Source organism: Lathamus discolor, chromosome 2 (genome assembly GCF_037157495.1).
Source record: "Lathamus discolor isolate bLatDis1 chromosome 2, bLatDis1.hap1, whole genome shotgun sequence".
Lineage (NCBI taxonomy): Eukaryota > Metazoa > Chordata > Aves > Psittaciformes > Psittacidae > Lathamus > Lathamus discolor.
In genome coordinates, this window is record NC_088885.1 from 28,831,451 (window position 1) to 28,843,594 (window position 12,144).

The 12,144-nt window shown below is 37.1% G+C and overlaps 1 protein-coding gene across 13 annotated transcripts in view; it reads right to left on the reverse strand.

The window, feature by feature from the left end:
- The window catches only part of DGKB (diacylglycerol kinase beta), a 500,304-nt gene that overhangs the window by 328,132 nt on the left and 160,028 nt on the right, over positions 1-12,144 (reverse strand). The window contains exons 1-2 of one of the 13 annotated variants that reach the window (XM_065666240.1): positions 11,712-11,777; positions 11,362-11,613 (exon numbers count right to left, since the gene is read on the reverse strand). The exons of 11 other annotated variants lie outside the window; for them this stretch is intronic. The gene's annotated coding sequence lies outside the window, so the exon portion shown is untranslated. Of the gene's footprint in view, positions 1-10,513; positions 10,756-11,361; positions 11,614-11,711; positions 11,778-12,144 lie in introns of those variants that run through there. One more of the 13 variants, XM_065666243.1, reaches the window with a different exon arrangement.

Genomic DNA, 12,144 nt, shown 5'->3' on the forward strand with positions numbered 1-12,144 from the left:
AGCCAGCAGAGTTAGCATGGAAAATACAACAGAGTTTAAGGCTACATGTAAAACACTCCAAATGCAAGGTCCTTCATTTGAAAGGGAAGACTGGGGAGAATCTAGGGTAACTAATTTGCCAAGTTTAATCTGGGAACAGTAACAGGGTGGTAGGAAGTCCTCTGAGCACGGTTAGCCGGTCTTCGGACTGCAGCCAGGTCCTGAACACCACCTCAATGCACGTGACAGAGGAATATACAGAAACATAATGGGTAAATCTCAGTGAAAGGAACTTTATAGAAGCTTAATTTTTCAGTTCTGCTTCAGGGGAGTCCTAAATAAGGAAGGGTCCATGCTCCCTGCATCTTTTAATTTTCACAGTTAAATCATTTACAGGGTCATCTTCCCATTTTATATAGATAATAGTGTAGCTATAAGAAATCAAGCCCATTATATAGACACTAAGGACAAAAGCCACCAATGCATATTCATGTTATATGATGCATGCCATTTATGAAGGTAAATATGTCCAGATCACCTATATCTTATATAAATATCTTCATTTCTGTATAAGAAAATATTAAATTCATGTTATGTTTTTCAGTAGCTTTTAATTTAAATGCATTCCCTTGCACTTGTTCTTTCAGTACTCCAGAAAGGTCATGCAGCTAGAAAACGATACATAAGTACGCAAAGAGGAATGTAGTAACACTATACTATCACATAGGAAAAAAAGAGAATCCTTAACTGAAACATCAATCAAATGTGCTTGCTGCTGAGAAAAATAAAGCTCGGCAGCACTAAACAGATACAAACAGTGATTTGACCTCTTCATGCAGCGATAAATTACTTCGAAGAACACACTACAGCATACAGTTAAAATACACAGGATGTCAGACAGGCAACTCTTCCACCAATCTTCTTAAGTGTTTGACCTGTTCCAGGAAACTCAGATGTGTGTTCACATTTAGTTAGTATATGCTTAGGCGAGATTCACAGCCCTCTCAACCAGACACAAAGCAGGCCTTACAAATAAGAGAAATTAGAAACACCACATTAACAAACCGCCCATTTCATCACAAACAGAACTAGGAAAAAAGAAAAAAAATCTTTGTGTCCTACCTACTGACTATAATAAGCCTTAAAATTCCAGTCCCCTTTTATAACATGTCTGTCTTTCTGGATTTGATAACTGAAGTGTTCTGTCAGGATTCCTACCAGGCCACACACTCAAAAGAGGAAGCAAAAGCTTTCTTAAAAACTCCACAAATCAAATTACTTAACATTCAGCCAACAATGCTAACAAACTTGGATTTCTAGGAATTACCCATGCCACTGAAATCCTCGGTTGGTTTACAGAAACCAGGCTGAGGAGCAAAGAGAAAGGAATACGCAATGGAGGAAAAAAAACACATGCAGAAACACATCCCCTATCCACCAACCTCAACACTCAAATAATCTCATTATGCCTCATAAAGTCCCTTCTGCAAGGAAAAAGCAGGGCTTGGAGTGTATGGGGGAAAAAAAATTTACTTTCAGTCCCACAAAACTAATCAACAATACTGGGTTCAGCCTCAAAATTCAATTTGAGAGGAGGACCATGGCCCGTGGAAACACACCCAGCTACTCAAGCACACCAACTACCTCTGCTTCCTCCTGAAAGGCAGGCAGGCTTCATCTGCAGTCCATCCTCACTGCCCCAGCTGAAAGCATGACACTCAACACATAGCTTAAGGGACTTTTCTCCCATCACCGTAACAGGGAAACCTAAAACAGCCTAGAAACTGGATTTTGGGATTATTCTGCCATTTTTTGCTTTCTACCAGCCCTTCTATAATGTACTTCTCACATACAATTTCATCATTAACTGCCAATTACTCCATAAAGGGGATACAGGGTAAGGCTGAATGGGTGCAGGTGACCCCGATCTTAAGCAAGCATCTCCCACACTAAACAAGACCAAGACTTTCAAGTCTTCTCCCACTTTCTGTTGCAATATGCTTGAGAAGGAAAACTAAGAACATGAACCCTAAGGAAACAAGTTTCCTTCCATAGAAACTACAATTCTCCACAACATGACTGATTTGTGATTTTTGCCTGAACAACAGGAATAAATAACAGAGTATTTTATACCTTAATTGCTATGGAGGCTGAAGCAATTACACTTTTCAAGAACAGAATGTATTTGGTATTTTTTTCAGTTAGGTCCTACATCTTCAGCATGGTTAACTGGATCCTGTGATTTCAGTGTGGGTGACATCACGGATTTTCCAAACGAGAATTTTTACATGTCAGATACCACATGCTGACAAATATACCAGAAACAGTTTTCTCTATGAACTCTTACAACCACTTCAGAAAGCAAGTGTATTCTTTTTACTAAAGACACCAAAGCATCTGTCCTCCAAAAACTCCATGCCATTTTTTAGTTTAGCAAACAATGGAAAAGCAAACATTTCACCAACACCTGCAGAAGAACAACTCAACCTTCATGTGTTGAAGGCTGTGATAATATTTTAAGATCTATGTAACACTAATATTGAAGGTATTATGATGCACTACTTAATTGCTATTAAGCTATTAGGATCAAAGTACATAATATTTCCTGGGCACTGAAGGACCATAACTGCTCTTGAACTCCCATGATAGTCTTTCCCCTAAGGTTGCTACTGTCAAAACAGCTGAACAAAAAAAAAAAAAAGACCAATAACAAAACAAAACAAAAAAAAGAAAACCACAAACAACAAAAGAAACGAAAACAACCCCCCCCCCAAAAAAAAAAAAAAAACCAAAACCAAACCACACCATCCCACAAGAACATGTTAACAATCTCAAATTTCTTGGAAATGCAGGCATTATGTACAGATATAAAGACAATTTGCTTAGGTATTCCTGCAACTCCTTTTACGCTTTGTAGAAATACTCCAAATTTGCATAGTTGAAAGTTTAGTTGGAAGAATCATAGAATAGTTAGGGTTGGAAAGGACCTCAAGATCATCTAGTTTCAACCCCCCTGACATGGGCAGGGACACCTCACACTAAACCATCCAACACAAGGCTTCATCCAACCTGGCCTTGAACACTGCCAGGGATGGAGCACTCACAACCTCCCTGGGCAACACATTCCAGTGCCTCACCACTCTAACAGGAAGAAATTTCCTCCTTATATCCAATCTAAACTTCCCCTGTTTAAGTTTTAACCCGTTACCCCTTGTCCTGTCACTACAGTCCCTGAAAAAGAGACCCTCCCCAGCATCCCTATAAGCCCCCTTCAGGTACTGGAAGGCTGCTATGACATCTCCACGCAGCCTTCTCTTCTCCAGGCTGAACAGCCCCAACCTCCTCAGCCTGTCTTCATACAGGAGGTGCTCCAGTCCCCTGATCATCCTCATGGCCCTCCTCTGCACTTGTTCCAACAGTTCCATGTCCTTTTTATGTTGAGGACACCAGAACTGCACACAATACTCCAGGTGAGGTCTCACAAGAGCAGAGTAGAGGGGCAGGATCACCTCCTTCGACCTGTTGGTCACGCTCATTTTGATGAAGAGTTTGAGGGTGAAAAAAATCCAATCCAATAAATCCGCTAATCACCATTCTGATTTCTTTACTCACAAATAGGGAAGTATTATGATTATAATTGCTGCTAGATTCATGGTATGGATGAAAAGGAAGAGCTCCTGTAACAAAACACGACAGCTTTTTCCTACATAAACTGCGTATTTTACATAACACCATCCTCTTGTTTTTCACAGTATTTAGCATAAAGTCATTTTAATAGTACACACTCATTTTCAACTTAGCAAAGGATGCTTACTGATGTAAATTAACATAATTGAGAAATATTAACTGTAAACATCGATACAAAGAAATCAGTGAAAATTTGCTTACTAAACTGAAAATATCTCCTTTAAAGGAGTGACTTCAACAACTCAAAAGCAGGACTGCTTTCCTGACTACTTTACTCCCACATGTATTAGTCTGGGGCATGTAAAACATCCATTTAAATTTTAATACAAAGATATGGACTGTATTCCTCAGAGAAGCAATAAATCAAATTCACTTCCTCGAATTATTTCTATGGAGTATATCAATAAACACTGAGAATACATGTAGCACAGAACCACTGTGCTACAGTAAGCAGAATACTTCAATCTGAGAAAACCTTTAATCAATACTATGGTTCATGACAGTGAGAAGTACCAGCAACAATGAGCACCAGTAAAAACTGATCAGAATGCAAGATTGTGACATCACTTAAGATGGTTACTTAGAATTAAAATACAAGTATAATTTTGAAATATATTTTTTACTTTGTTCTTCATGTACCTTAACTTCACCACAATTACTTTAAAAGCAATTTCAGATAGATCTTAAATTTTCCAACTGCTAGGCTTGATATTTCCAAGTTGCTACACTAACTGCCTCATAAGTCAGAAGAGCTACACTAAGATTTCTCAGTGTTTTCTTCACTACAAGAAATACTGAAATAAATAAAACCTGAGGAGAATATGGGACGAAGAAATACCAGAACATGCATGTGCTGATGCACCATAACTTTATAAAGGCTTTCTTCTTGCTTTAAATAATATAAATGAATAAATTAAATTGACACCCTTTCAGACTGGAATTTATACTTATGAGAGAAACTACATAATTCAAAGATCTTCTCTAAGTGAGTGCCATGGCGCTGTTCTCAATGTTAAAGACTTCAAACTTCTCAATAACAATTTTAGGAAAAAAATTTAAAAAGGAAATTTAAGGACTGAGTCATTCTTCTTACCATTTTACATCGATGACTAAGCAAGCAAATTTGTTCATAGGGCCATTAAAATTTGGGATAATTTATTTTATGACTAAGCAAAACAAAAAAATCACAGTGGATAATATTTTGATTGTGTATCAAACATACTGAAACTAAAAAAAAAAAATAAAAATTAACCCCACCAAAAAGCAAACAATAAATTGTTTAAACAGAAACATTTCTAGACAGCTGTTACTACTGGTGAATTTAAAAAAAATATATATTGTTTGAATATTAAAAGCCTTAAAAAAAGGTTTAATCATTGAGGCTTACGACTAGTATTCTTTAATAAATGGAAAAAACAATCTGTGACAGAAGCACAGGATTTGATAGGTATAACTATGTAACCTGTAGGAAGTTTTCCGTAACACAGCACATTTGGCTGTCCACTGGGTAAATCACTCTGTAGAGAGGATTAATCACAGCTTCTATGTATCCACCAAAAACTCCAAAATTAAGAACATCTCAGAGTAGACACCTTAGGGGCAACCTCTGCCTTCCAAAGTGGTTATCTGCCACACTCCCCAAGGAAGCCAGCTCAAGAAGTACACCCCTCGTTGGAAACTCTCCATAGATCTCCCTACAACTGGCACAAGTATCTGAGCATGTATCAGCAGAGTCTTAAGCTCTGCAACTAGTATCTGCCATGTGTTCTTTCTCTTTTCTTTCCACTCCCTCTCGTGGGATGACCTGTATATTCTGGGTAACAATCAGCTTTTGTTGGTAATAAGCTACAGGAGTTTTCTTGTTTAATTATTGGGTTTAATTAATCTCTCTATATTTAGGTGCTTTAAGGGTGATTACATTAGAGGAAGGCAAAGCTGAAAAATTTAATTTACAACTGGGGAAGATTTCTTATGATCCCCAATTTCCTGGGGCAGAAATTCCTGCTTCATGCTTGGAAATCAGCCTTTGAAGAGATGTGCTTTAGTCTTGTGACAGAAATGTTCCACTGCGCTTGAGGAAAAGATTTGTTAACTCTCCTCATCCCAAAGCTTTATGCACTTTTAAAATAAACTGGGAACAGGGCACTGGAGTTCCTTTTAAATAACTTGTGAAAACATGAACCTGTTTTAATCTTCAACAGGAAATCTGTCCAGACAATAGAGATCAGGTTAGCAGGTTAATGGATTTCATAGCAGAAGTTCATGCTGTGGTGTTTTCTACCAGGTGGATTTTTTTTCTTTTCCCCCAGGGAGAGAGCTACATGCAGAAGCTGATTAAATTATTGCAGTCCTGGGAAATGAATATGGCACTAATGTCACTGTCCACTGGGATAGTGTGGAGCCTTCTAGACAACTCCAAATAGTTTCATATTTATTCATAGTATTCATATAGTATCACTATAAAATTGTTCAGTGATAGTGAGCTACCAAAAGGAGTATCATAAATTAGGATAGGCCCCTGACTACAGAAATGCATATCTACAGCCAAAGGAAACTATGGTGGCAGAAGCATCTCAAATTATTATACCCTGTTCAAATTCAGATCCGAGACAATAATGTCTAGGTTTGTGAAAGCTCTTTAAACATTGCCACTTGTCTGTTCCTAGCACTTGCTCCTATGGCATGCCTACACTGCCACCAGAGGCATGGATGCACAAAGTGAGAATGTGTGAGGCAGTTTTACTGAAGTAAAGCCAGAAGGGAACAGCCAAGTCAGCCCAACACCACGAGCACCAGGGCAGGCTCTGCACCTCTGCCCAACCTTGGGCACAGACCCCAGCAATGCTGAAGTCCATACTGCTAGTTTCACAGCTCTTGGTACCTACCTGAAACTACTACTTAGAGGCAGCTTGGTCTCACCTCTTTCAGCAGCATAAACATACTCTGAATCTCTTACCTCGTTCTATATTCTTATTTTTTCCCTTCAGCTTATATACTGCCACTGATTAAACAGGCATTCTTTACTGGGAGAGTGGTGAGTCACTGGAACAGGCTGCCCAAGGAACTGGGAAGGCTCCATCCCTGGCAGTGTTCAAGTCCAGGCTGGACAGGGCTTTGAGCAACCTGGTCTAAGTGGGAGCTGTTCCTGCCCATGGCAGGGGGTTGGAACTACATCTTTTCCAACCCAAACTATTCTATGATTCAATGATTTGTGAAACTATACACAAGGTATTCAGTCAGGGATGGAAGTGTGTTTTCTGACTGAGGGTCCTTCATTTGTATGCCTGTGGGTCCATGCCACCCAGACAGAACTACAGATGTAAAGACACAACTTCAACATACTGAATCTTTTAGACAGAACAACACCACCTCTTCATGGATAACTGCTGATTTTTTTCAGCAGAACATGAGAGAACGACAATGAAATTTCTGTCCCCCACCTACTAATTTCAGGATATCAAGTTGTTATATTGTAAATGTTCAGCTTTTCATCCAAAAACTCCATCCTAGCACTCACTATTTTAAACACGTTAAGGTGTCTTCAGAATGCTTTGGAGCTAACAAATGCAAATATTCCATAGATTTCTTTAAACAAACGAAAAATTGCTATTAATTGCACTTTTTATTGACAAAGGTATTTAACTGCACTTTCATGCAACTTAAGTTTGTGTTCTTTTTTCATGGTGTTCAGTTTTCAATACAAAAATCTTACTTTCACTTACTTGTGTTTCCTTGTGTTTTTCCCATTAAAGGGAAGAAGAAGAAAAAGTTGATCCTGTCTCCTCTTTCCCTTGGGAATTCTTTGGCTGAGCTAGCTTGTATTATGCTTGCATTTTAAATTTCTCTTTTTCTCTGGAGAAAGGCTCTGCAAATTTATCATCTTTTTCTAGAATGTTTTTCTCTGGAGTTGTACCAAATTATTCCCCCTCTTTAAATGTTGCAACTAATTCTCCTCAGATTTAGCTTATGTTTCCACACAGTAGCCCTTGGCACTAACCTTACTGCTATTATGAATATGATTATCTAAAGACAGGAGAAATGAAGGACTGGCAGAAAGTAGTAAAATATTTTCTAACACATGAAGCTTTCAGACATACAAGCCTTTCCTCAGCTCTGAGAAGAGACGCAGGAAACTTCAAGTCAAGTATGGGTTAAGATCAACTTTGAGTTGACAGCATCACCTGTCCTCACAAGCCTGTGAAGAAAAATATCCGATTTTGCCACTTTCCAAATCTTTGTACCACCATCCAGTTCTCTGTGGCTACACCACTGAGAAGCCTGCTTAGAACACAATAATAAAACATGCTCAAAATTACCTGAAGAGACACAGGATAAATGCATGTGAAGTTCTTCTGACACTCCACTGAGTAATCTGCCTTAATTATTCAGTTGTTGAACCATTTTACAAGACTGTAGCTTGAAATCTGAAACAATTTCCCCTTTCTTTGCTGAATGTTGACACTTGTATTTCCCTATCCTCTGCAACTCCACTGGGAGCCTACAGGATTCTGCCCAAGGGAGTTTTAATGTTATCCACGAATTGTAGTTAAAAGCCAAACAAGCATTAAATAATCTCCATCTCAGAGCACTAGACATCTTCTAGTGTAGGTTGCCCTTCTTTTGCTATTAGTATGCCTGTCATAAACTAAGAACTATTTCTTTGTATACTTCTGAATCATAAACATCAGCACTAAATTAATAATTTTCTTTGCAATTTTTTATCATAGCTTTAAAAAGCACAAGACACATAATGTTTTAAACAATTCCATTTGTTTCCCTTTAATAATAATAAAAAATATATCTAGTGGGGAAAGAAACGACATTTTTAAGCCTTACATCAAAAAGACTTACATACTAGAATATGTTAACTAATGACACGCTAGAAAACAGTCTGACAAAGTAAGGAAAGCAGAATAAATACAGAAATACAAAAAGAAGCTAAACAATTCATTTTTGCTTCTGTGCTTAAATTGTTAAGGAATTTGTCTTCATTTACAAAAATTCTGAAAAAGAGTAATAATAAAATGGATGATAGCTTGCTAACACTGCTTTTGTTCTTCTATATATGTGGAAGAATTGTATAATTCAGTCTTCTGGACTCCACTCCCACACAGAACAGAGGTATCAGTTAACACTACTCCTGGTAATACTAATTACAGATGTACTGCTTCCATGAATGCATAATTCTTAGCTTTCATAGCAGCAGCATTAATTACAAACAACTGCAAACCCATATCTATGACATTATTTGATATCCCCAAAAGTTGCTCAGATGGACACTGATCAGACACTGCACCTGATGCACTGCAATTCAGGTGCTCAAATCCTCAAATTGTTTTCTTTATTTCAGACTTGATAATCCCACAACTTCACATTAAGAACTTACATATGTAATTATCTTAAGACAACTGAAGGCCTTCTCACTGAAACAAAGGTGTCTCAAACAAAAGTGTTTAAAATTTCACTTACACTGATAACAAAAAAAGTAAAAAATTAGACCTGAAGAACTTCCACATATAGTTGCAAAATTACCTACAAGGTTTATTTATGCTCTGCTTTCTACTACTAGAGAGAAACTGAAGAAAAAACTTGTTACTTATGAACAGGCACAAGCTCGTTAACCTCACATTTCATCTTTCATTATGTTTCAACAATTTTATCTTAGAATTGCTTTATATAGTTAAGTCTGTACTTAGGCAGTAACCACTGCTATAGTTCCTCTTCCATCAATACAAAGTTGTCTCTAAAGGTCTGGATGTTTTTGGGCATTTTCATATACAGATGACTGTATACAAAATGTTTATTACAGAGCCTGGATTCCATCAAAATCTTGAAAGAGAGAATATAAATGAAATATAAAATAAATAAGTGACTAAATAAATAAAACAGGTATTGCAGGGGTAATTATTCTCTATTGTTCCATTCTGAATTGATCCATGTAAATTTTCAAATGCAGAGATTTCCAAAGTGATGTACTCTTATCAACAGGCCCAGGAGCCTACATGTATAAAATGCTTTTCCCAAGAACCACCTTCATCAATTAGAGAACATGTGAATTTTAAAAACAGTTCTGTTAATAGAAATAATAGTGTTTAACATTACTAAAAGATTTATTATTGATGAGTCATACCTTTCACCTGCTCTGTATTAAAACATGCACAACTGAATTCTTCTGCATATGAAATAAGCCTAAAAAAAAATGTCTCCATTTGCATCTTCTTTGTAACACAAGAATATTACAACTATGTGACCAGTAGTCACTACGGTCATCCTATTTGAACATAGATCATGACCCCGAAAAAAAAAGAGAGAAATTGTTCTATTTGCTATTTAAAACGGTTCCATGAAGAGTTCTTTTCCTCAAAGATTATATTTTCAATTATAAAGTTAAGGTTACGAATGAAATAGACATTTATCTTCCGAGAACATTCACCAAAGATCACCTAAAGCATCATAAACCCTTCATCCTCAAAAAAAAATGAAATGCCTTTACAATTAACTTGTTTATAAGTTCTAATGGATATTCACAGAAGCAGCTTTGCTGCACACCCCAGTAACTCTTACAACTAATTAATTTTTGCTTATATTTGCACTAAATCAAAGGACAGATGGACTCTCTGTTCCATCATTTCAGACAGGCCAAGTAAACGTGTTATTCTACCCAAGAATAAAGGAGGACTATTAATCATGAGAAGGAAAAGCAAACAAACAAAAAAACACCACAGAGCAAGGTCGTCCATAGCAGATCATGTGCATCCATGCAAATGTGCCATTCAAAATCTGAGATACTATCGTTTAGGCTTAGCTGCTTAGAATGTACATGCAGAAATCCCAGAACTGAGCTGACCTGGGCAACTGGGACTGCATAACCTGGGCACTACTGTTGTTTTTCTGACCCAAACAGGAGTGGCTGCAATCTGATGTCCAACAGTGCCTAAACACATTTCATTTTCTGCTCATTCTTTACAAGCTGGCTTGACCAACTGAAAAGATGAAAAGTGTCAAGTAACTGCCAATTACATTATTATTATGTGCTTGTATTGTAAAAGCAGAAACTAAGACTGACTCTGTCACTGACAGTATAACATACACAAGGGACAGACCGGCTTACTTTTAAGTACAAGGACTAGAAAACAAGAGAATGACAAATATCCCATTTTATAGAAAGTATGAAGAACTGAAACTTCTAAAAATTAATATTTTTATACTAATTTTATAATATTTAAGAGCTAATGCTGAATTTTAAAAAGTGGCTAGATTTCAGCTCGCATTAGTTACTGCATTTGAAATTCACTAGGCACACTGAAACATTTGTTCTCAAATAATTAGCTTGCAATCACACAGAAAAGTGTGTAAAAGTCAGAAACTGAACTGAGATCTGTAACTGAATACATTTAAACACATCAACAGTGCTAATTTAAGTAAGTCAATAAAGTGGTCCTACTTCTCAACAGATTTATTTTTGTCTATCCTATCAAGTTTGAATTGGTAAATTTAAGCCTAAATGCCAAAAAATAGTAACTTAGAATAAAACCACAGATTATAAAATTATCATTAATATCTAATTACCCAAACCACAAAATTTCAATTAAAATTCACTTCACATGTACAGCTAGCTTTAGCTACTACACCATTAATTAAAACAAGAAGTATTTCAAAGGAAGTAGATACTGCTGAGGAAACATTAGTACTTACAGATTTAACTACACATATCCAATAATGTCACCATTCCAGGAGTCTGTGTCTGTTTCTAAATTACTTGAGTGTGTGTACTGTGGCTTGCCCTAGGACCCTGGTTTTCCAGTCACCCACACTGGGGACCTGGTTGGAAAACATCACGGTTCCCATCTGGTTCTAGCAGCTTCATTCCTTTTCCGCTGAAATGGGCCAGTACATGCTCAAGCCTTATCCAAAATGGTGCTGCGAGGAGATGCCCAGGGCCTGAGCCTACACGCCGAGAGAAAGAAACACTCCTATGTATCCACTTCATTGTCCCAGTAAAAGCACTCTAAATAAAAGGAAGATGGAGATTCTGAGCAACGTACCTTAGGGTAAATCCCAAATACATATCAACTAGTCTCCAATCTTGGCTGCTGCGCTGTCTTTCCCCTTAGGAGAGGAACAGATATATACCTTAATCTGAGTAGAGTGAAATTATGAAAAAGCTGCCGCTACTTTGAATACAAAACTGCAAAAAGCCAAATACTCTGTTTTCAGGCAAATGAGAATTCTGTGCATTTCATCTTTTCCAGACTCTGGACTTTTCAGATACACAAAAGATTATTCAAGAGATTATTATAGATCTCTTAACATTCACTAGGATTTTCCAGTCCTCAAGGTTCCCAGGCACCAACCGCATCACTAGATTTAGTTCACATTCCTTAAATTGGCACAACTAAAATAAGCAAGTTATTTCTTTTGGCATCTTACAAAGAATTTAAAACAGAGATTTAGTATGCCTACAAAATTAACTGTAAA